This window comes from Papio anubis, chromosome 17 (genome assembly GCF_008728515.1).
Source record: "Papio anubis isolate 15944 chromosome 17, Panubis1.0, whole genome shotgun sequence".
Taxonomy (NCBI): domain Eukaryota; kingdom Metazoa; phylum Chordata; class Mammalia; order Primates; family Cercopithecidae; genus Papio; species Papio anubis.
The window spans coordinates 8,483,374-8,506,245 of NC_044992.1; the positions used below are offsets into that span (position 1 = coordinate 8,483,374).

Consider the following 22,872-nt stretch of genomic DNA (forward strand, 5'->3'; position numbering starts at 1 on the left):
AGCAATGGGGAAGTGAGAGAAACAAGAAACATGGAGAAAGGAAGCACCATCAAAACTGGCTGGTGAGTGGGGAACAAGGAAGATGGAGGGAGGACTCAGAGATGAGTCCAAGGCTTCAAGGCTGGGAGTCTGGTTTCAGCAGAGACAGAAATAGGGAAGTCTGCAGAGGAAGCCTGCTTTGTAGATGCAGGGTTGGGCTCTGGACATTGCTTAAGTTGAAATAGGGCATCAAGTGAAAATAACCAGCATGTACTTGGAGGCCAAAGCAGGTGGATTGCTTGAACCCAGGACTTTGAGAATGGCCTTGGCAAAATAGTGAGACCCTGTGTCTACAAAAAACACAAAAAATTAGCTGGGCATGGTGGCATGCACCTGTAGTCCCAGCTACTAAGGTGGCTGAGGCAGGAGGATCATCTGAGCCTGGGGAGGTTGACACTATAGTGAGCTGTGATCGTGCCACTGTACTCCAGCCTGGGTGACAGAGTGAGACCCTGTCTCAAAAAAAAAAAAAATGTGGCTGGGCGGGGGGTGCAGTTTGGGAAGAGACTCTTGGAACTTTTCATTCCAGAACCACCAGTGACCTGAAAGGAAGCCTTCCAGCAGGATCACGGGCTGGAGGGTGGGTTTCTGCCATTGGGGTCTGAAAAGGGACTCATAGTCACTGGGGGTCCTGTCGTAAGGTGGCACCATGAGGGAAGGAGCAGGTCCCCTCTCTGCTCAGCCCATGAGAGCAGCTCCCACAAGACAACTCTTGGAGAGCAGGCTTTGAAAACTCACAGGAGGTCAGAATCATAGAGTCCAATTGGTCCAGGAGGAAACAGACTGAGCAAGACGAGGAGGTAATTAGGGACCAGGACTAGAGATTAGACCTTCTATTCCCATCCTGTAGCCCGTACATCACATCACAGCCCCCTGTGTTCTCTTAAGCACAGTAACAGGCCAAAGAGAACACAGAGCTTTTTGTTTTCTCAAAATGAAACTCTCAACATGGTACAGAAGTGAATGCACGGTGCAAAGACCTATGAAACGTTGACTTGAAAACCCCAAGAACAAGAGGACATTAATTCCTAGCTCAAACTGGAGGTGAGATACGTTGGCCCCATGATCTTATCTGGGACACTCACAGAGGAAGGCGATTTTGAAATTGGGTTCAATTAGTTTATTTTACCAGGTATCTGAAGGAGCCAAGAACAAGAGACTCCAAGAAAAACCCATGCTCCCAGCAGAGGATGTGGGCGAGGATCCCAGTGTCCATGAATGGCTATGGTTTTCTAACAGCCAAGGTGCTTCTGCTCCGGGGAATGGGCTGTAAAGCAGGGCTGTGGGATTTCTGAGCAAACTGCCCAGCTATGGGACGTATTTATTCAAGGTCACTGAACTACTTAAACTCGAATTATGTTCTCAGAACAACCAGTGTTTTTACACAACCAGTCAGACATGGCCACCATGATTTAGAGAACTACAGGCTCTTTAAAAATGAGCTATATTGGTCTCCTTTCCCACAGCTATCATTTCTATAACATGTATTTTCCCTACATACTTTCCCCAACGGTAAACTCACCACCACAAAGCCTCCCATTTCCATTGTTGATCTGCTCTGAGTTTCTCTAAGATCTTCCTTCTAGTGAGCTAGAGTCTATTTTCTTACAATTTTTCTTCCATTATCCCTTTTCCATCCTGGAGAATAACCCCCAGGTGAGGCGTCTTCACCTTTTTCAAAGGACACTGCTCATCAAACATCTGAAGACAGATACTACTTCTCCTCTGTCTTCGCTTCTTGGAGAAAAACCTCTCTACTTCTTAACTACTTCATATTCTGTCATCGCCATCTTCGTCACCTTTCTCTGAGTATAAAGTGGTTGATCAGTATCCTCCAAATGCAGCACCTGGAATACACTCAAGGTGGATCTGCCCAGTTCCGTGTAGAAATAGACATTCTTGTAAGCTGAAAGGCATATAAAGTAAGGACCCATGGGACCTAGTGGCTGAATATCGGAAGCCAAGAATCAAAGATGGCTCTCGGGCATGAGCCTGGGAGCACTGAGGTTTACAGGTGTGTACCTGGGAGGATTGAGGAAGAGAGAAGTGAAGGAAGTTTGGGGAGTAGGAAGCCAAGAATCCCACAGTGGAAGACCTCAAGACCGGAGCCGTTCTCCCAGCTTCCAAGGAGCAGCTCATTCCCCACTCTATAAGCTGTCACTGGGCGCGGGAGAAGGTAGCATGCTTCCAAAGTCATTTGCAAAGTCAGCATATCAAAAACTGACAATGGCAGCACAGAAAAGGAAAATGGAGGCCAAATTCATTTAATGCAAAAATCCTAAAGAAAGGCGGGATGCGGTGGCTCACTCCTATAATCCCAGCACTTTGTTTGGGAGGCCAAGGCAGGTGGATCACTTGAGGCCAGGAGTTCAAGAGCAGCCTGACCAACTTGGTGAATCCCCGTCTCTACTAAAAATACAAAAATTAGCCGGGTGTGGTAGTGGATGCCTGTAATCCCAGCTACTCAGAGGTTGAGGCACGAGAATTGTTGGAACCTGGCAGGTGGAGGTTCGCACCACTGCACTCCAGAGTGAGACTGTCTCAAAAAAAAAAAAAAAAAAAAAATCCTAAAGAAAATTACAGCAAATCAAACCTAGCACAGTACAGAAAGAATAAAGTACCTTGACCCAATCGAGTTTATTCCAGAAATGCAGAGGGTTCAATACGTGGAAGTTCATGACCTAATGTGTCACATAAATCTATCACAAAGTGAAAGAATATAAGCGTTTCCTTGCAGATGCTTTAAAAAAGTATTGGACAAACGTAACAACCATTCATGCTTTTAAAAATCCTTAGAAAAGAGGAATTGAAGAAAACATCCTTCACACATGGCGCTTTACATCAAGGCACTGGTTCTAAAGAACTACGACCACATCAGAGAAACAAAGCCCCAAGCTCATGCCAGTCCCTGGGAACTCGGGAGGTTGCAGACTTTTGTGGCAAAGAAACAGCCATGCCTGCCTCTCTGATCTGTAGACTGTTTGTTTTCATGTGTATGGCCACAGATACCTTTTCTTTCTCTTTTTCTCTCTCTCTCTTTTTTTTTTTTTTTTTTTTTTTTTTTTTTTTGTTACTGTTGTTCTGAGATGAAGCTTCCCTCTTGTTACTTAGGCTGGAGTGCAATGGTGCGATCTTGGCTCACCGCAGCCTCCGCCTCCCGGGTTCAAATGATTCTCCTGCCTCAGCCTCCCAAGTAGCTGGGATTACAGGCACGTGCCACCATGCCTGGCTAACTTTTTTTTTTTTTTTTTGAGATGGAGTCTCACTCTGTCACCCAGGTTGGAGTGCACGGGTGCAATCTTGGTTCACTGCAAGCTCTGCCTCGCAGGTTCACGCCATTCTCCTGCCTCAGCCTCCTGAGTAGTTGGGACTACAGGCACCCACCACCATGCTAGGCTCATTTTTTGTATTTTTAGTAGAGACAGGGTTTCACCATGTTAACCAAGATGGTCTCGATCTCCTGACCTCATGATCCACCTGCCTCGGCCTCCCAAAGTGTTGGGATTACAGGCGTGAGCCACCGCGCCTGGCCTAATTTTTGTATTTTTAGTAGAGATGAGGTTTCTCCATGTTGGTCAGGCTGGTCTCGAACTCCTGACTTCAGGTGATCCACCCGCCTCGTTCACAGAAAGTGCTGGGATTACAGGTGTGAGCCACCACGCCCGGCCTTCTCTCTCACTCTTTAATCATCTTGAAAATGGGCTGAATTCAAAACTTGGTGAGAAATCCAACAGCACAGCGGTGGCCCAGTGTACAGTCAGGAGCCGGCCCCCAGCATGATACTTCTGGGTTCTCACCAGTGAGTCGCTACCGGCGTCCTCTGTACAGTTTTCATTATTCATCACCATCCCCAGCTTGCTTCTGACAGCAGCTTCCTCCCACAGGGAGCTGTGCTGGGGATAATCCAAAGAAATCAGCATAGAGAAAGTCATGTTTTCTAGAACAGGGGTTATTAACCTGAATCCCTCGGTGAACTGCAGAGATCCAAGAAGACCTTAGAATTCCATGCAAAACTGAGAGAGAGAGACTGCGTGTGTGCGTGCACACGTACAAATGCATTCTCATGTACATATGTGTTTATGGGTGACGAGAGAAGAGATGATCTATCGCTTTCATCAGTTTTTCAAAGGGACCCCCTATCTAGAGAGAGTTTGAGACTCCCCTCGAAGAGCTGTCAGTGTAGATGTGATCTGGTTGTTGCAGAACCCTCCCACAGGAGGCTGGCTGGCTCGGCCAGGTTGAGTGGAAGTGGCTGCATGGAGATTTGCCTGACAAGAGCCAAACCACCAAGCCATGCAGGAACAAATACTCAGACCAAAAACCCAGTGATACATCTGCACAGACTTCATGGATCTGGGGAGACCGCTTTCGTGGAAGAAGGATATGAGAGCTGGACAAGGGACTTCCTAGATGAGACAGACCATCCGGATCAGAGTTTCTGAACCCTCCCAGAACAGCGGCTCCTAAGAGGGACAGAACCAAGGCCCGGCAATCAACATGATGGAGTTTTCTGTGGATGGGGACTCAACTCCCTGAGCTGTTGATGGAGATGCACAAATGCAGAGGGCTCCTGAGCGGGACACGCTATCTGTGTCAGTGGAAAGGAGAAGAGAGCCCGCACATTAGTATTTATGACCTCAGCATCCATAAGCTGGACCTTGGAATACCGGGAGGGGTGAGGAAGGTGGGGATGAGTCCCTGGTCTGTGTCAGAAACCGAGAAGGGTGCTTGCCAGTAGTGCTATCACCTGATCCTTACAGGAGAGGGAGCCCACATACCCCACACACCAGGTGTTGAAAAGAATGCCAGAGATAATGCACCCAAAGAGCCCTTAGCAAGTATTTGCTAAATGGTAGGCATTATTGTTATTATTTTCTTTTATGTTATATCTTTCAAGTCTCAAATATGACTTCTTCAGAGAAACCTTTGCTTAACCCCTCAACTATATTGAGTGCCCTTTCCATAATCTCAGAGTATCCCGTAATTCTCACAATTGTAATTAAACAATATGTGTGTTGCATGTCTTGTCCATGAGACTGTGAGTTCCACGGGGCAGGATCATTGCCTGTCTTGCTCAGCATCCTCAGAGCCTGGCACATGCTTGGCACATGCCTGGCACACAGAAGGTGTCCTCCATACAGAAGTCTTGAATGAACAAGTGAAATGTTAGCGATTAGGCAGGGGCCACATAAAGTATTGAGTGCCAGATTTCCATCCTACAGATGGGGAAACGGACACGCAGAGAGGTAGATGGACTTAGCAAAGATCACGTGGCTAGGAGTAGGGGAGCTAGGCAGAAACTGGGCCCCCTGGCTCCATGTGAGGCCACCTTCAGCCTTCACACCCCAGCCCTGCCCCCTAACAAGGAAACCACACAAGCTCATTTGCCTAGGTCAACAACAACAAGACTCCCGAGGACATGAAAATGAAAAGCACACCACTCCCTCTGGCCCCACCCCCAGCCCCCCACCCCATCCTGTGCTGGCAACTTCTGCTGTTGCTGTGCCTGGGCACCTTGCCTATGAGATCCCAGGGAGTTTCAGGATGACAGCTTGATGCCATGCTGAACATCAGGTGGCTAGGGTGAGCAGGCCATAGCTGTGCCGGGTCACTGGTCGCCCTGTAGGCTGGGCGGTCAGCGCTATGGTGCGAAAACATAGAAAGCACAATGAAGAAGGGGATGGTTAGTGCTGAGGGGCAAAGGAAGAGCATCAGAAGATGAGGCTTGAGCGGAGCTTGTAGGAGGAACTGGCAGTTCACCAGGCAGGCAGAGGCGGGGAAGGGCAATCTGGGGAGAAGCAACAGTACACACAAAGGTGCAGAGATCTGCTCAGGCTACGGGAGAGGAAGCAGGAGAGGTGGACCTGGGATGGTTGGTGGGTGTGGACCATCTCTGGAAAGTCATGCAGCTCTGCAGCGTTTTCAGCTGAAGAGTGACACACGCAGGCTGGGTGCGGTGGCTCATGCCTGTAATCCCAGCACTTTGGGAGGCAAAGGCGGGCAGATCACCTGAGGTCAGGAGTTCGAGACCAGCCTGGCCAACATGGCGAAACCCCATCTCTACTAAAAATACAAAAATTAGCTGGGTGTGGTGGCGGGCGCCTGTAACTCCAGCTACTCGGGAGGCTGCGGCAGGAGAATCGCTTGAACCCAGGACGCGGAGGTTGTAGTGAGCTGAGATTGCGCCACTGCACTCTAGCCTGGGTGACAAGAGCAAAACTCTGTCTAAAAAATAATAATAATAAAGAAATAAAAAAGAAAAGTGACTCACGCAGATGTGTTATCTTACATCATCATGGCAGCATGAGAGAAGCTCCCGTGGAAGCAGCCGTGTCCCATGGATGCCAAACTCTAGGACCCGAAGTCTAGCATACCACTGGATAGACTCAGAAGACTCAAGAAGGACCCAGGATCTTCTCTGTGCCATGAAAGTCATCCATTTCTTCCCATTCATCAGCCTCCAACCCCCTTTTGGGTGTAACTTGTTATAGTTGTGACTCACTTATGTGGAAGTCACTTAACCAGTAACCTCAACTATCCAAAATCTAGCTACTATCCTAGAAGTAAGCAAACAAACAAAAGCACCTGGTGGCCACAATTCATGCCCCCAAAATTGTGTTGTATAGGGTACGTGCTTGACAGCCACAGGAACACCTAAGCCATCACTTAGGCTTGGCCAACTCTGGTTAAGAGCAGACACTAGAGTCAGCCCAGCTCTGGCACCTCCTACATGTGTGGCCTTGGTCCTCGGTTTTCTCATAGGTAAAATGGGGGCATTAATTGTAGCTACCTCAGAGTGTGACTGTGAAGATGAAAGGACATGACATACTTAGCACAGTACCCAACACCATGAAGTCATAGCCAAAGGAGAAAAGGACGAGGAGAAGGATGAAAGAGAAAGAAGCACGAATGTACAAAAAGACACAGGGTACAAAAGAGAATGGCCGTCCAGAACCATTTGATGAAAATTTCAAGAAATTATTCAATCATATCCGACAAGCCACATTTATAAATGAAAGCACCATACTTTACAAAGATATATTTTAAAACAGAATACGTTGAAAAGTTCTGATACTTTGAGTAGAGAGCTACTAGAAAAATTTATGTATGAAAGCTATGAGAACAACATAATTCTATGTGAACCTGTGTATCGCTAACACATACCCCCAAATCTGTGAAAAATACATTGTATTTAACAGAATCTAAGATGCCATCAATTATAAGATGCACCATTATTTTGTGTGGCAATAAGGAAGAAATAGTGTTGCCTATTATAATTGGAAGATGCCATAAACGGTAACATGCACCTTGATTTCAGTGTTGCCAAAATGTGAAAATATGTACATCTTCAAATTGATGAAATATCCTACTATGTAATACATGTTTGCTATGGGAAGGTGTCATCTTCCCTTTGGGCAGAAGTCAGATGTACTCTTTCCTTTCTCTCCTCCCACCCCACCTATATCTGAGGCTCAAAAATCAAATTAAACACCTCTCCCTTGACTTGCTAAGGATCACTCTATCTTGTTCTTCCAGGAGCTTTCTCTGTTTTTTAAATTTTATTTTTTGTTTTTTTTTTAAAGACAGGGTCTCACTCTATCGCCCAGGCTAGAGTGCAGTGACACGATCATAGCTCACTGCAGCCTTGAACTCCTGGCCTCAAAGCCTTGGCTTCCCAAAGTGCTGGGATTACAGGTGTGAACCATGATGCCTGGCCAGCTTTCTTTCTTAATACATTGGTTCAGGCTTTTAGCTCACCAGCTGAGGCCAAACAGGTGTTCTGGTTCTCAGAGGTCCCATGGGGCCAGCCAGCTCAGTCCCTTGGGATGAGCGTCTTTGAAGAAAGGCCAAGTCAGCACAGCTTGAGTGCTCAGCTGGGGCTTCCAAACTCTAGGCTACCCAGGCAAAAAGGCTCCTGGCTCTCCTCCTCTCCCACTCCTCAGCCAGCAGGCCCCTGATGGATGGCTAACACAGGGGTATGGAGCAGTTTGCACCCCGGCCTTCTCATCCTCATGCCAACATCAACCCCTAATGCTCTTGTCACCCACTGCCACTAGCGTCCAACCTATTCTTCTTTTTTTGTTTGCTTGTTTTTTGTTTGTTTGTTTGAGACAGAGTCTCTCTGTGTCTTCCAGGCTATAGTGCAGTGAAGCGATCATAGCTCACTGCAGCCTTGAACTCCGGGGCTCAAGCAATCCTCCCACTTAAGCTTCCCAAGTAGCTGGGCAACCTGTTATTCTTGAGGGCAACAATAAACAGTGAATGGGAGGGAAGAAAGACAAGCAGGGAGGCAGAGATTGTCTGCTTCTATGCCAGCCTGAGGAGGGAAGATAATGAATCATCCCTTTTCTAAGCTAGAAATGAAAGGAGGGAGGTTCTTAAAACCCCAGTGAGGCTCAGCACACAAAGACCCCAAGCCTTCCTGCCCCCACAGTCCTGGCTTGTAAGGCTTCAAAAAGCAGGGGAGGGAGCCCTGAAGCAGGAAGACAGCTCCACCATCCAAAACTGTCTTCTTTGTCTTCTATGGATCCCCTGGTGAAGACCCACACCCCTGCAGCCATACCGAGGAAACACGGAATCCAGCATTCTACAAACATCCACAGAGCATCTCCCACATGCAGCCATTCTCATCATACACGCCTCACTTAATTTTCCACACTGGGCTGGGCACAGAGGCTCATGCCTATAATCCCAGCACTTTGGAAGGCCAAGGTAGACGGATCGCTTGAGTTCAAGGAATTTGAAACCAGCCTGGGCAACATGGCAAAACCCTGCCTCTATAAAAAATACAAAAATTAGCTGGGCATGGTGGTGCTGACCTGTAATCCCAGCTACTTGGGAGGCGGAGGTGGAGGATTGCTTGAGCCTGGGGGTTTAAGGCTGCAGTGAGCCATGATCATGCTACTGCACTCCAGCCTGAGTGACAGAGCAAGACCCTATGTCAATAATAATAATAATAATTCCACACAGCTCTATGGGTCAATATGAGAGCCCATTTTACAGATAAGGAGACTGAGGCTGGGTTGGGGGACAGTGTGATGCTGCAGGTCACACAGCTGGATGTGGTTGGAACTTGGATCTCTTTTCCACATCATGCATGGTTCCCAAGCAATGGCTTCAGCATCACCGCTTAAGGAGCTCATTAAAATTTTCGAAAAATACAGATTCCAGATCCCATCCCTGGAAAGCCATGTTGTAGGACTGCTTGGAAGAGAGTCCAACCTGCAGTCAGCTTTGGGAGCCAGTGCCTTAGAGGTGGTCCTGAGGGCAGGAAGGAAAGTGTGGGGTGGATGAGAAGACATGGAAGGAAAACGAGGGTGTCAGTCCAGAGAGGACTTTGGAGGCAGGCTTGGCCTACTTTTAGCCCTCATTCTGCCTAAACCCACCCCTCCTCTCTACTCGGAGTCTTGTTAACTCGCTTTATACCACATCCTGCTGCTTTAATCTCGCCTTCCTTTTCCTTCTGAACAATCTCCTTCCTCTTACTGACCTGAACTTTTTGTCTATTTACCCCAGGCCGGGATGGGCCAGCACGCGTACACGCGCATGCACGCACACACACACAGTCACGCGGGGATGCCCAGTGTGTAAACACAGAACCTCTGAGAGCAGAAAGCGTGCAGTTCTCTAGGACAGCAGCCGCGTCTGGAGCCAACGCGGGCTAACTAGCAGGCTGAGTGAGGCTCGACGGAGGGCGCCTTACGCGGGCATTTCCATGACTCCCAGGTTCTGACGGCACAGGAGCCCTGATGCCCACGGTCACGGACAGTTCCCCACAGGGGCGGACAGGGTCCCTGACCCCACGACACAGGGCGACCTGTGTTGGAGGCAGGAGGCTGAGGACACAGCTGCACAGAAGCGCCCAGCAGAGGTTACCCGGATAACGATGAGTGGTCAGCGCGCCGCCCCTTAAGTCTCTGTGGCTATCTGGAGTGCAGGTTTGCAGACCTGCTGCCCCCGCGGTGGGCCCGGTCCACGGGGCCGGAAGAAAGCAGGATCTGTCCAGCCCCCGGGTTGCGGCGGCTGCTCGCGGAGCCCACTCTCCCCGACTGTCCCCAGCTTGCTCCAGGTCTGCCTGGAGCTCCCACGCGTGCCCTCCGCACCCACCCTGGCTGCCCAGTCACACACCTGCAGTCCCTGCCGGGCGCCGAGCCCCTGTCCAGCGGCGACTCCCTACGATTCGGGTGACCCTCGGGACCACCGCGCCCCAGCTGGAGCCGCGCGGCGAGCCGCAGCATCTGCCCAGCCTGAGCTCCTCCGGAGGGCGGGGGGCGGGGCCTGTCAGGGGGCGGGGCCTTGTGGGGCGGGGCTGACCGCGGAGCCGGCCTCTCCAGCCACCTGGTGGCTGGGCCGCGTCAGCCAGGTGCGCGCCTGGCCCCGCATCCTCTGGGTCACGCCCGCGAGTCCGCAAAGCGTCTGAGAAGCAGCCCCGGCTCTGACCCGCCAGCCCGCGGAAGCAGACCCTGGCCGGTGCACGGCCGTGGCGCCAGCGCGGAGCACCAGCGACCCCCTAGCAGTAAGGGGAGGTTAGGCCCCCGCGTCAGAAGCGCGGCTTTGGCCCGGCAGGAGGGCTGAGCGGAGCCGGGGGCAGGTCTGGGGTGGGGGCTTCGGGGAAAGACGAGAAAGAGGAAGTTCCGACGAGCTGCTTCCTTCTCTCACTAGGACCCACTTCCTCTTCCTACTTCTATTTTCTTTTTCTTTTTTTTTTTTTGAGACGGAGTCTCGCTCTGTCGCCCGGGCTGGAGTGCAGTGGCACGATCTTGGCTCACCGCAACCTCCGCCTCCCGGATTCAAGCAATGCTCCTGCCTCAGCCTCCTTAGTAGCTGGGATTACAGGCGCGCGCCACCTCGCCCAATTTTTTGTATTTTTACTAGAGACGGGGTGTCACCATGTTGGCCAGTATGGTGTGGATCTCTTGACCTCGTGATCCGCCCACCTCGGCCTCCCAAAGTTCTGGAATTGCAGGCGTGAGCCACCTACTTCTATTTTCTTTGAGTGCCCTTAACCCTTAAAATGCCTGCATTCCTGCTTTGCAGACGAGCACCTTGACCCGCATCCTCCTGCAGGAACCTTCATAGAAATACCAGCCAGTCCTGGAGTTCAGCACTGCTGCTCCAGCCTCTGGCTGGACTTCCTGCCCCCCCCCGGCCGGCACCAGGGCTACTGTCACCTGAGTGGTCTCCCCAGCCCCTGGGGAAGGGAATGGGGGTGTGCCGGAGTTCCTGCCTCCTGGGTCAAGGCCCTCTTCTTGCCTCCCCTTTTTCTCCCCCAGAGACGTTGCAGATGATGCTCTACCAAGAGTTGGAAGGACTCCTCAGGGAATCCCACGAGACTCTGCTTTTCCTGTGCCTCCTTTCCCTCGTTTACAAAATAGGGATAAGAAGGTTGGCTACTGCTTGGACAGCCCTCGCGATGGAAGAGTAGCACTTCATTTGAGGGTTAACAAAGGGCAACGCTGAAATCTCCACTTCCACTATTGAATGGAACTCTGTGTCGTAATATCTGTTAGAGGCATGCAAACTCGGCCACAAGGTCATGGTCATACGTTATTGCTGGCCAAAAGCCGCAACCCTACCTGAGGCTTTGAGAAATATGAACACCAATGACTTGTTTTCCTGACTCCCGAAATACCAAGAAAAAGCAACTTCCCCAAATGGACAGAAACAGAAAGTACCCTTGGTTGAACACACAGGCCTGGTTCCAGCCATCGTTAGAAGTGGGAAGGAACTCAGACCCCCTCTCCTACCTCATCCCCCACCCCTCCCCAACACGTCACCCTTTCACAGAGAAGGAACCAGAGACACCAAGGACTGAGAGAGGACTTGATAAGGATTCTAGTGTCCTGTCTCCCCTGTCCGCACCTTTTCCACCACAAAAATATGGACATTGGAGGAAGAGGAGAAGACTGAAGGTACACACCGTGCAAAGGAAGAAAATGGCAGAACTGTTCTGGAACCAGGAATTCAGGAGCAAGAATGACACAGTGTGTGCCAGATGGAAATGTTGGATTAGGAGAGCACTTGGAAAGGTAAATAATCTGTCAGAGAAATTATGGGATGCCTGGCTTCTGAAAATGGAGGAAAACTGCAAAAGAGAGGCTCATTGGTGCTTACTCCCAGGGCGCTGAGCATCCCAGGAAGCTAACTTTCTCCCATCCTACATCCCCTCAGAAGTAGGCATTCTCCTCTCCACCTGCAGCTGTGACCCAGATATGGAGCCGCATGTTCTGCCACCCCGTCAACACTGAGTTCTGTCAGATCTGATCAGCACCTGACACCTATCCATCCTCCATTTCCCACCTCCCCAAAGCTGCTTGAAAGACTCTGAAAGGTACCTCTGTCACTCATTAAGCATCTGATTATGTACCTCTTTCTACAACTCCTTTGTTGCTTTGTTTTAAACTCTATGGCTCTTTGAAATCACTCTCCTTCCTTTCACTGCCTAACGTTTTCAAAGAGTAGTCTAACCCTGTCTCTACTTCCTCATCTTACATGTATTCCTCAATTCTCTGAACAGAGACCACCAGGGAAACCCCAAATGTCAACTCCAATGGTTTCATTTTCTTACCTCACTAGAGCATTTGGCACCACTCCTTCTTGAAAATCCCCTCCTTGGCTTCTCCTCCACCTCTCACCATGATTTCTGTTTTCTTCTTCTGGCTTCATTTCTTCGTCATCCCTTAAACATTACAATGTTTGAGGTTTCAGATGAGGCTGCTTCTCTTCTCCCTGGGCAATGTTATCCATTCCCATCATACTGATCCCTCCCAAAGTATCACCCAGACTTCTCTCTTGAGCTCCAGATCTGTAATTCCAAGTGTTTTCTGTACATCCGTGTCTAGATAATCCATCCAAAAGCATTTTAATTACTCCATGCCCTAAAATAAATTCTTCATCTTCTCCCAAACTCCTTCTCCTGCCTTCCCTATCTCAGTTGACATCACCAATGGATAGTAAGGTTTCTAGTAACTTATAGCCAGAATATATAAAGAACTCCCACAACTCAAAAGTAGTAAAGACAAAGAATCCAATTTTAAAATGGGCAAAAGACTTGAACAGACACTTCAACAAAAAAAGATATGCGAATGGCCAATAAACACAGGAAAAGGTGCTAACATGATGAGTCTTTGGGAAAAATGCAAATTTAAACTATGAGTTGCCACTTTACAGTCATTAGAATAGCTAAAATTCATACTGAAAACACCAAATGTTGGTGAGGATGTGGAGCAACCGAAACACTCATATATTGCTTGTAGGAGTGTAACATGGCACAACAAGTTTGGGAAACTGATTGGCAGTATCTAATAAAGTTAAATATACATCTACCTGTGACCCAGAAATGCCACTCCTAGGTATATATCCAAGATAAATGAATGTATATATCCCCCCAGAAACATATATATGAATGATTATAGCAACTTTATTTATAATAGCCCCGAACTGGAAACACCCCAAATGTCATTAATAGTAGAATGCAATTTTGTTAAATTGTGGGATATTCATACACTGAAATGCTACTCAGTAGTAAAAAAATAAAAAAATAAATGACTGATGCATGTGTCAACATACGTGGATCTCGCAAAAATTATGCTGAGCAAAAGAAGCCAGACACAAAAGAAAATATAGTGCATGATTCCATTTATATGAAGTTCAAGAACAAGTAAACTAACTTACAGTGACAGGAGTCATAATGATGGTTATCTTGGGGGAAGGGAACAATTTAACCAGAAAGGGGACATGAGTGAACTCTCTGGGGTGGTATTTTCATCTTGATGGTGGTTAAATGGTGTGTGCATATGAACAAGTTACTGAGATGTTCACTTAAAAGTTACATATTCTGCTCTTTGTAAATTATATCCCAGTACATAAAATATGTGAGAAAAGAAAATCCATGTTGGTCTTCCTGTCACCAGTGCAGTGGCATGATCAGTGCTCACTGCAACCTCAAACTCCTGGGCTCAAGCCATCCTCCTGCCTCAGGTGTGCCTAGCTAATTATTATCATTATTATTATTATTGTTATTATTATTTGGTCAATATGGAGTCTTGCTATGTTGCCCAGGCAGGTCTCAAACTCCTGGGCTTAAACAATCCTCCCACTGGCTGGGCGCGGTGGCTCAAGCCTGTAATCCCAGCACTTTGGGAGGCCGAGACGGGCGGATCATGAGGTCAGGAGATTGAGACCATCCTGGCTAACACGGTGAAACCCCATCTCTACTAAAAAAAAACATACAAAAAACTAGCTGAGCATGGTGGTGGTTGCCTGTAGTCCCAGCTACTCCGGAGGTTGAGGCAGGAGAATGGCGTGGACCCGGGAGGTGGAGCTTGCAGTGAGCCGAAATCACGGCCACTGCACTCCAGCCTGGGCAACAGAGCGAGACTCCGTCTCAAAAAAAAAAAAAAATCCTCCCACCTCAGCCACCCAAAGTGCTGGGATTACAGGTGCAAGCCACTGTGCCTGGCTGACATTGGGCTTTTATATCTTCATGCCCTTTCTCTCTCTGTCCCCTCTGCTTAAAATACCTCTCTCCACTTATTTATTTGACTGAATGCTTACTGACTATTCATGATAATCAGCAGAACCACCTCAAATTCTATTCCAGAATAAATATAGACACCTGCCTGGTAAAAATAAGCAAAGAGAGAAAAACCAATCATATGAAAACACAAAAAGATTCAGACTTTCAACAGAAAGGGACGTGATAAGAGAAAATTAGTTTCCTTTGAAAAGAAATTTCCACAAGAAGAAGAGGAAAAAAATTTTAAACATATTTCTCTTTTATGTTTTTAATAATATTTGGGAGGATATTATAATTGCAAGTGTAGTGGATTAAGAAATTACAAACTGAAATTACAAAAAATCATTAAGAAATTACAGACTGAAATTAGGAAACATTTTTAGCTTGCTAAATTTAAACCTCAGTGGAAACAATGAGCAGAAGATTGGGAACCGAAGAAAGCTGAATGTGTGACCCGGAACACAAGTTTGCAAATTTATCCTAGAATTCAGAAGAGAAAAGATGGTTTGTGATAGCTAAACTATAGAGGTTTAATATGTGTATAACAGTAATTCCACAAGGAGAGAGAAGAGAAAATAAAATATATGGCAGAAGAAATTTTCTCTGAACTAAAGAAAGATTTGCATCTTCTACTCAGTATCTTAACTTTCCTGGTAAGATATAAATTACCAAAAATTGACCTAAGAAGAGATACACCCTGACTGGACTAATAACCATGGAATTGTATAAATTATCAAACAACATCTCTCTTGAAAGTTCATGTCTTGGTAGTTACATAGGTAGTTACAAAATTTGACTTCTATCAAATTTTAAAGGACAGAATTCTACCATGCTTTTAAAAAATACTACCATGAAAAATATAGTGTGCTAACCTTTCATGTAAAAAAGAAAGAGAAATAAGAAAATATGCATGTATCTTGTCATGTGTAGAAAAACAAGTATAGGAAGGATAAACAAGAAACTGATGAGATTGGTTAGCTACAGTGGATAGGTAGGGATAGTCTGGAAAGAATGGGAGATTGGGGGTGAGGATAGAAGGGATGGGAGAAATGACAATTCTCTGAGTATGCTGTTTGTACAGTTCTTAGTTTGAGGACCATGATAATGCTACACATATCCCCATCTCACCCTAAAATGGTAAGTTTACATCAATCAGGATGTGATGGGAATCTAAAACTGAATATGAACAGTAATAAATGAACCTAACTCTATTACAAATGAATGATATAACCGTACTGAGGAAGGAGAAGACAAAAGGAACTAACCAAGTAACATCGAAAACCATATTTTGACTATATACTATAAGTATGTACCCCATCCAAATCTCATATTGAAATATAATCCTCAGTGCTGGAGGTGGGGCCTGTTGGAAGGTGATTGGATCACAGGGGCAGATTTCTCATGAATGGTTTTGCACCATCCCTCTTGGTACTGTCCTCTTGAGAGTGAGTTCTCATGAGATCTGGTCATTTAAAAGTGTGTAGTACTGACCAGGCGCAGTGGCTCATGTCTATAGTCCCAGCACTTTGGGAGGCCAAGGTGGGCGGATCACAAGGTCAGGAGACTGAGACCATCCTGGCCAACATGGTGAAACTCCGTCTCTACTAAAAATATAAAAATTATCTGGGTGTGGTGGTACATCCCTGTAATCCCAGCTATTTGGGAGGCTGAGGCAGGAGAATTGCTTGAACCAGGGAGTTGGAGGTTGCAGTGAGCTGAGATCATGCCACTGCTCTCCAGCCTGGCGACAGAGCTCCATCTAAAAAAAAAAAAAAAAGTGTGTAGTACCTCGCCCCTTGCTCTCTCTTGCTCCTGCTCTGGCCATGTGACATTCAAGCCCCAACTTTGCCTTCCACCATGATTGTGAGCTTCCAGAGGATCTCCCCAGAAGCAGAAGCCACTATGCTTCCTACACAGCCTGCAAAACCTTGAGCTGATTAAACCTCTTTTCTTTATAAAAATTACCCAGTCTCTATAGCAATGTGAGAACAGACTAATAAAAAGGCTAAAGACGGAAAAAAAAAAAATCACAACTTGTACCACATTGTGTTGGTATTGCTGCTTAAGGGGTCTGTTCTCTGATGAGCAAATCTATTTCTCACAGGTATATGGGTTAGAAATTCTGAAACTCTTTTATATATATGTGAAGATTGGACAAATAATTAAATATATTGTGAATAATGAGAGCCAAGTTTTTCGGTGTTCAGGAAGGAAGTTACAAATAAGGAAAGGTGGAAGGCTAGAATGAATGTGGCATTAGATGAGAAGGTATCAGTATATACTCATGTATATACTCATGGAGGTATCAGTATATACTCTTGGTTTTTAATAGATAAATATATAAAGAGATATAGATGTATGTATATTTCCCAGCTCTGATAATGGAGCCTAGAGGTAATGATATCCCACTAGTAACGAGCACACTTAGCTTCCAGATCTTGGTTTCTAAATATCATTCTCCAATAAAAGGAACCAGGGCTCCTTAGAGGAATGTCTGATTGAAGGGCCACAGGGAAAGAACAAGATGAATCTAGAACATCTTGTGGTACTAGAAAATAATAAAGTGCTCAAAAAAATTTAATGTTTGTCAAAAGAATGCAATAACCAACTTGAAGGGGCTCCCAGTGACCAAATCCAGAACAAGCTAAGTAACACAATAATGACAGTTATGGGTTATAGCTTATAGAATAAAATAATTATCCAAGAGTCCATAATGACATTTAAAAAATTGGATAAATACATGGGCGAGAATTGACAACCCTTTCTTACAGTGGAATGCCAGTGAATACATGTAGAAGGAAGATGGAAGCAGAAAATCAGCATTTGGTAAACATCACAGTAATAATTTTTGCAAGTAAGAATCATCAACAGGTTGGGCACGGTGGCTCACACCTGTATTCCCAGCACATAGGGAGGCCAAGGCGGGTGGATCACCTAAGGTCAGGAGTTTGAGACCAGCCTGCCCAACATGGTGAAACCCTGTCTCTACTAAAAACACAAAAATTAGCTGGGTGTGGTGGCGCGTGCCTGAAATCCCAGCAACTCGGGAGACTGAGGCAGGAGAATCTCTTGAACCTGGGAAGCAGAGGTTGCAGTGAGCCAACTACGCCATTGCACTCCAGCCTGGGTGACAGAGCAAGACTCTTTCAAAAAAAAAAAATAGATACTAAATGCAGTGAGCAAAAATATGATGATAATGGTGCTGTGGTCTGAATGTGTCCCCCCAAATATTCATACATTGAAGCCTAACCCCCAAGGTGATGGTATTAGAAGGTGTGGCATTTGGGGAGGTGATTAGGTCTAGGTAATGAGGGTGGAGCCCTCATGATTAGAATTAGTGCTCCTATGAAAAGAGGCCTACGGGGCCAGGCGCAGTGGCTCTTACCTGTAATTCCAGCACTTTGGGAGGCCGAGGCAGTTGGATCACAGGGTCAGGAGATCGAGACCATCCTGACCAACATGGTGAAACCCCATCCCGACTAAAATACAAAAAATTAGCCGGGCGTGGTGGCACGTGCCTGTAGCCCCAACTCGGGAGGCTGAAGTAGGGGAATCGCTTGAACCTGGGAGGCGGAGGTTGCAGTGAGCCAACTGCACTCCAGCCTGGGCGACAGAGCAGGACTCCATCTCAAAAAAAAAAAAAAAAAAAAGAGGCCTAAGGGAACTGCCCTTTGCCATGTGTTGCACCACGTGAGGACACAGTCAGAGGTGCTGCATATGAGGAACGGGCCCTCACCAGACATCAATCTGCCAGCACGTTGATCATGGACTTCCCAGCTTCCAGCACTGTAAGAAATAAATGTTTGTTGTTGATAAGCCACCCAGTGTATGGGACTACAGCCGTGCACCACCACACCCGGCTAATTTTTGTATTTTTAGTAGAGACGGGGTTTCACCATGTTGGCTAGGCTGATCTCAAACTCCTGGCCTCAAGTGATCTGCACACTTCAGCCTCCCAAAGTGCTGGGATTACAGGCATGCGCCACCGTGCCCAGCAAGATACTTTCTAGTCACAAAGGGACAATAGAAACCTTACAGCAAAGGGACACACCCTTAACCAAGTGAACAAAGTTAACATTATCATAAGGAGACACAGCAATAACATTCATCTCGCAATTTGATGCTGAGACAGGCACATCATTTCTGTGGCATTCTCGCCAAAAATGTCTTACATCAACCTCATCATGGAAAACATCAGGCCTTGCCGGGCGCGGTGGCTCACGCCTGTAATTCCAGCACTTTGGGAGGCCGAGGCGGGCGGATCACGAGGTCAGGAGATCAAGACCATCCTGGCTAACACGGTGAAACCACGTCTCTACTAAAAATACAAAAAATTAGCCGGGCGTGGTGGTGGGCACCTGTAGTCCCAGCTACTCAGGAGGCTGAGAGAGGAGAATGGCATGAACCCAGGAGGCGGAGGTTGCAGTGAGCCGAGAACGCGCCACTGCACTCCAACCAAGGCAACAGAGAAAAAAGAAAAGAAAAAAAAAAGGGCTGGGCGCGGTGGCTCAAGCCTGTAATCCCAGCACTTTGGGAGGCCGAGACGGGCGGATCACGAGGTCAGGAGATCGAGACCATCCTGGCTAACGCGGTGAAACCCCGTCTCTACTAAAAAATACAAAAAAACCTAGCCGGGCGCGGTGGCCGGCGCCTGTAGTCCCAGCTACACGGGAGGCTGAGGCAGGAGAATGGCGTAAACCCGGGAGGCGGAGCTTGCAGTGAGCTGAGATCCGGCCACTGCACTCCAGCCTGGGCGACAGAGCGAGACTCCGTCTCAAAAAAAAAAAAAAAAAAAAAAAAAAAAAAGAAAACATCAGGCCTTGGTGTTGGTTGCTCACACCTGTGATGCCAGCACATTGGGTAGCTAAGGTGGGAGAATTGCTTGGGGCCAGATGTTCAAGACCAGCCTGGGCAACATAACCAGACCTCTTTCTACAAAAAATAAATAAATATATTAGCTGGGTGCAGTGACATGGGCCTGTAGTCCCTACTACTAAGAAGGCTGAGGTGGGAGGATCACATGAGCCCAGGAGGTTGAGGTTACAGTGAACTGTGATTATGCTGCTGCACTCTAGCCTAGGTGACAGAGCCTAGATGACAACCTGTCTCTAGAAAGAAAAGAAAGAAAAAGGAAAACATCAGACTCACTCAAATTGAGGGACATTCTACAAAATCTTCAGCAGTGTCAAGGTCAGGAAACAAAGGCAAAAGGGCTGTCACAGATTGTCACACAACACTTAAATGCAATGAGGGATTTGGGCTTGGATCCTGGGCCAGAAAAAGTACATTGAGTTGGACTATCGGCAAAATTTGAATAAGGTCTGTAGATTAGTTAATAGTTTTGTATCAATGTTAATTTTCTGATTTCAAGAATCATACTATGTTATACACAATGCCGATATTTAGGGAAGCTGGGTCAAAGGTTTATGGGAACTCTTACATTTGCGCCTTTTTTTGTAAATCCAAAATTATTTCAAAATACAGACCTAAAAAAGCAAAACTTAAAAGTTGCCAATCTTACAAACTTTGGAAAAACTTCCCATTTTGTTTTAACCTGATACTGAAACTCAAAAAGAAAACTACAGGTAAATTCCTCTCTATGATACAGATATAAAATCTGAAATAGAATAAGTGCAAGTTTGGCTGGGCACGGTGGCTCATGCCTGTAATCCTAGCACTTTGGGAGGCTGAGGCGGGTGGATTGCCTGAGGTCGGGAGTTCAAGACCAGTCTGGCCAACATGGTGAAACCCTGTCTCTACTAAAAATACAAAAATTAGCCAGATGTGGTGGCAGGTGCCTATAATCTCAGCTACTCGGAAGGAGGCAGGAGAGGCAGGAGAATCACTTGAACCGGGCGGGATGGAGGTTGCAGTGACCCGAGACTGCTCCACTTCACTCCAGCCTGAGTGAAAGAGCAAAACTCCATCTCGAAAATAAATCAATCAATAAAATAATTTTTAAAAATAAATGCAAGTTATATCCAGCCTTTAATTATAATAGTAATATACTGTGACAAAGAAGGGTTTGTTCAAGGAATGCTGACATCTTGGATAAGCCCAAAGGACTGCAGACTGGACTGGTCACCCGCAAGAATCCACTGTGTACATTGACCTGGTTAAAAAAGTCAGGGGCCTGTGCAGAGGCGTTTACAGGTGGGCCCTGGGGTGCAAGATGGGGAGTGACCTCCAGTGGAAATTCCAGCATGTCACCATAGGAGAGGGGTAGAGTCTGACCGATGGGTCACCATTGCAAAATTTACATTGGATGTTTGGGGAGGAGCGAAACGAGATAGAACCAACTTGCACCCACACCTCTCCCAAGCCAGTCCCTTGCTGTTGCTACCAATGAGAGTGTGATCTCTATCCCAGTCCAGCCTCGTAGGTTGAACCTTATGGGGGGAAAAGCCATCTGAACCTTATGGGGAAAGAGCTTCAGGAAGAAGCCAAAATACCTTTTCATTAAGGGCCGAGAAGCCAAGTGAAAGGGGCAGGAACATGCCATGGCTCTGGCCCCTGTAGGCCTGTGGAAAAGCATTGCTTTGAAACCACGAAGCCTTCTACCTTGGGAAATACAAGGAGACTGACCCCAGCACAGTCACCACTGTAAGATAGACCTGGGGAAACCCAGGGGTAACTGAGAAGGCTTTGAAGGAAGCTGGAAGACCTGGAGCAGGGATCAGAAACTCAAACATCCCCAAGGGCCAGGCAGGTCAAATTCAGGGATAGAACGGGTGAGATGGTGTTCACTTAATATATTCTGACATTTCGTAACAGCATTGTTTATACTCTGTGCCTCCTGAAATAAACCCTGTTAAAAGGTCAGTCCTTTTCTCCCCCCAGTGCAATAAGATTCTCTTTCCCGACACAGCTTTTCCATAGTCTTAGATTTCATTTCTGGTAGCCCCTTACATCTTATTCTTTCAGCAGACACACTTTGCATATTAAACATATAGCAATATTCTTTACTTCTACCTAGAAATATGCTTTCCCCTTTTCTCTTAGAAGCACGTGGCCCTCTTTGCCTCTTTCATTTTTGTCTACATTTGCTAGATGTGATTACAAGAAATATTTCATTAATATCATTATTTCATTATTTTAAAAAATTGCACAAATGCAAAAACTGGCAACTGAGCCTTCATCCTGATATCTGGGAAACAATAGGGTATGGTGACAATAGGGTATGATGGAATACTAATGAGGTAAATGAAGAGACTGCTAAAAGGAGCCCCTTGGGGCCCAGCTCCAACCCACGGTGGCCATGTGGAAATGCAAGATTAGTGTGGCTAGATCTTATGATTTTAAAAGAGAAACTAGAAATTGGAATTCATATGAGAAATCTCCTGATTGTTAAATGCTGGCAACTAATTCAAAACAGCATTCTAAAATGCCTTACAGGCCAAACTAGACATGACCTACTGGCTTTCAGTTTGTGACATCTGTTTTCTGTTACACAGGTGGGAGCATGCAGCAGTGAAACCTGAGTTCTTTCTGTTCATGTGAGCTAATCTTCCCGCTGGCTGGAAGACACTTCATTTATACAAACAGCGATTACTATAAAAGTGTATTCATGTTGTTCATCACATGAATAGGACATGGGAGAAAAGCTTTGTAATTATCCTGATAAGAGGCCCCCTAATGCGAATTCTCTGTGGTTAGGAATAAAAGGAGACTTTGTCAACATGATAAATGACATCTATCTCAATCCAGCAGACTATGTGATAGCTAATGATGACTTGAAACGAAGGGACAGACTACAGTCCTTAATAACAGAAGAATTCCTATAAAACAAGGGTGCTCACAACTTGAATAGTTTCAACAATGTTGTGAAATTCAAAGCAAGAAGAAAGAGAGTCAGAAATTTGGGAAGCAAAAGTCAAGTTTGTCATTATTTGTAAGTGATATGATTGTCTACCTGAGAAACCCTAGATAATGGACTGAGACATATCTAGAACTAACAAGAGAGTTCAATAAAGTAGCTGGAGACACAAAAAGATGAAATTCAATAGTTTTCTACATACCAGCAATGACCAGATAGAAAATGAAGTCATTCATCCCAGTAAATAGTGCTGAGACAACTGAATATCCATATGCAAAATTATAAAATTGGGTCCCTAGGACATACCACATACAAAAATTAACTCAAAAATGGATCAAAGACCTAAATCTAAGAGCTGAAACTACAAAACTCATAGAGGAAAACATAAGTGTAAATCTTCATGTCCTTGGATTAGTCAATAGTTTCTCAGATATGACATCAAAAGTCCAAGCAACAAAAGAAGAAAAATAAAGTGGATATCATCAGTCGAGCACAGTGG

The 22,872-nt window shown here is 46.3% G+C and overlaps 1 protein-coding gene and 1 long non-coding RNA gene across 4 annotated transcripts in view; one reads left to right on the plus strand and one right to left on the minus strand.

The window, feature by feature from the left end:
- PIK3R5 (phosphoinositide-3-kinase regulatory subunit 5) overlaps positions 1-10,295 on the minus strand; it is an 87,126-nt gene extending 76,831 nt beyond the window's left edge. For both annotated transcript variants that reach the window (XM_009189661.4, XM_003912329.5), the window contains exon 1: positions 10,168-10,295. The gene's annotated coding sequence lies outside the window, so the exon portion shown is untranslated. The remainder of the gene's footprint in view (positions 1-10,167) is intronic.
- On the plus strand, positions 9,808-13,115 carry LOC108582575. Of its 2 annotated transcripts, none has more exons than XR_001896197.3 (2): positions 9,808-9,977; positions 11,313-13,115. It is a non-coding gene; the product is annotated as an uncharacterized LOC108582575 (long non-coding RNA). The 2 variants fall into 2 exon arrangements; XR_004179338.1 differs by lacking the exon at positions 9,808-9,977 and adding an exon at positions 10,439-10,555.
- Positions 13,116-22,872: the final 9,757 nt, after the last annotated feature.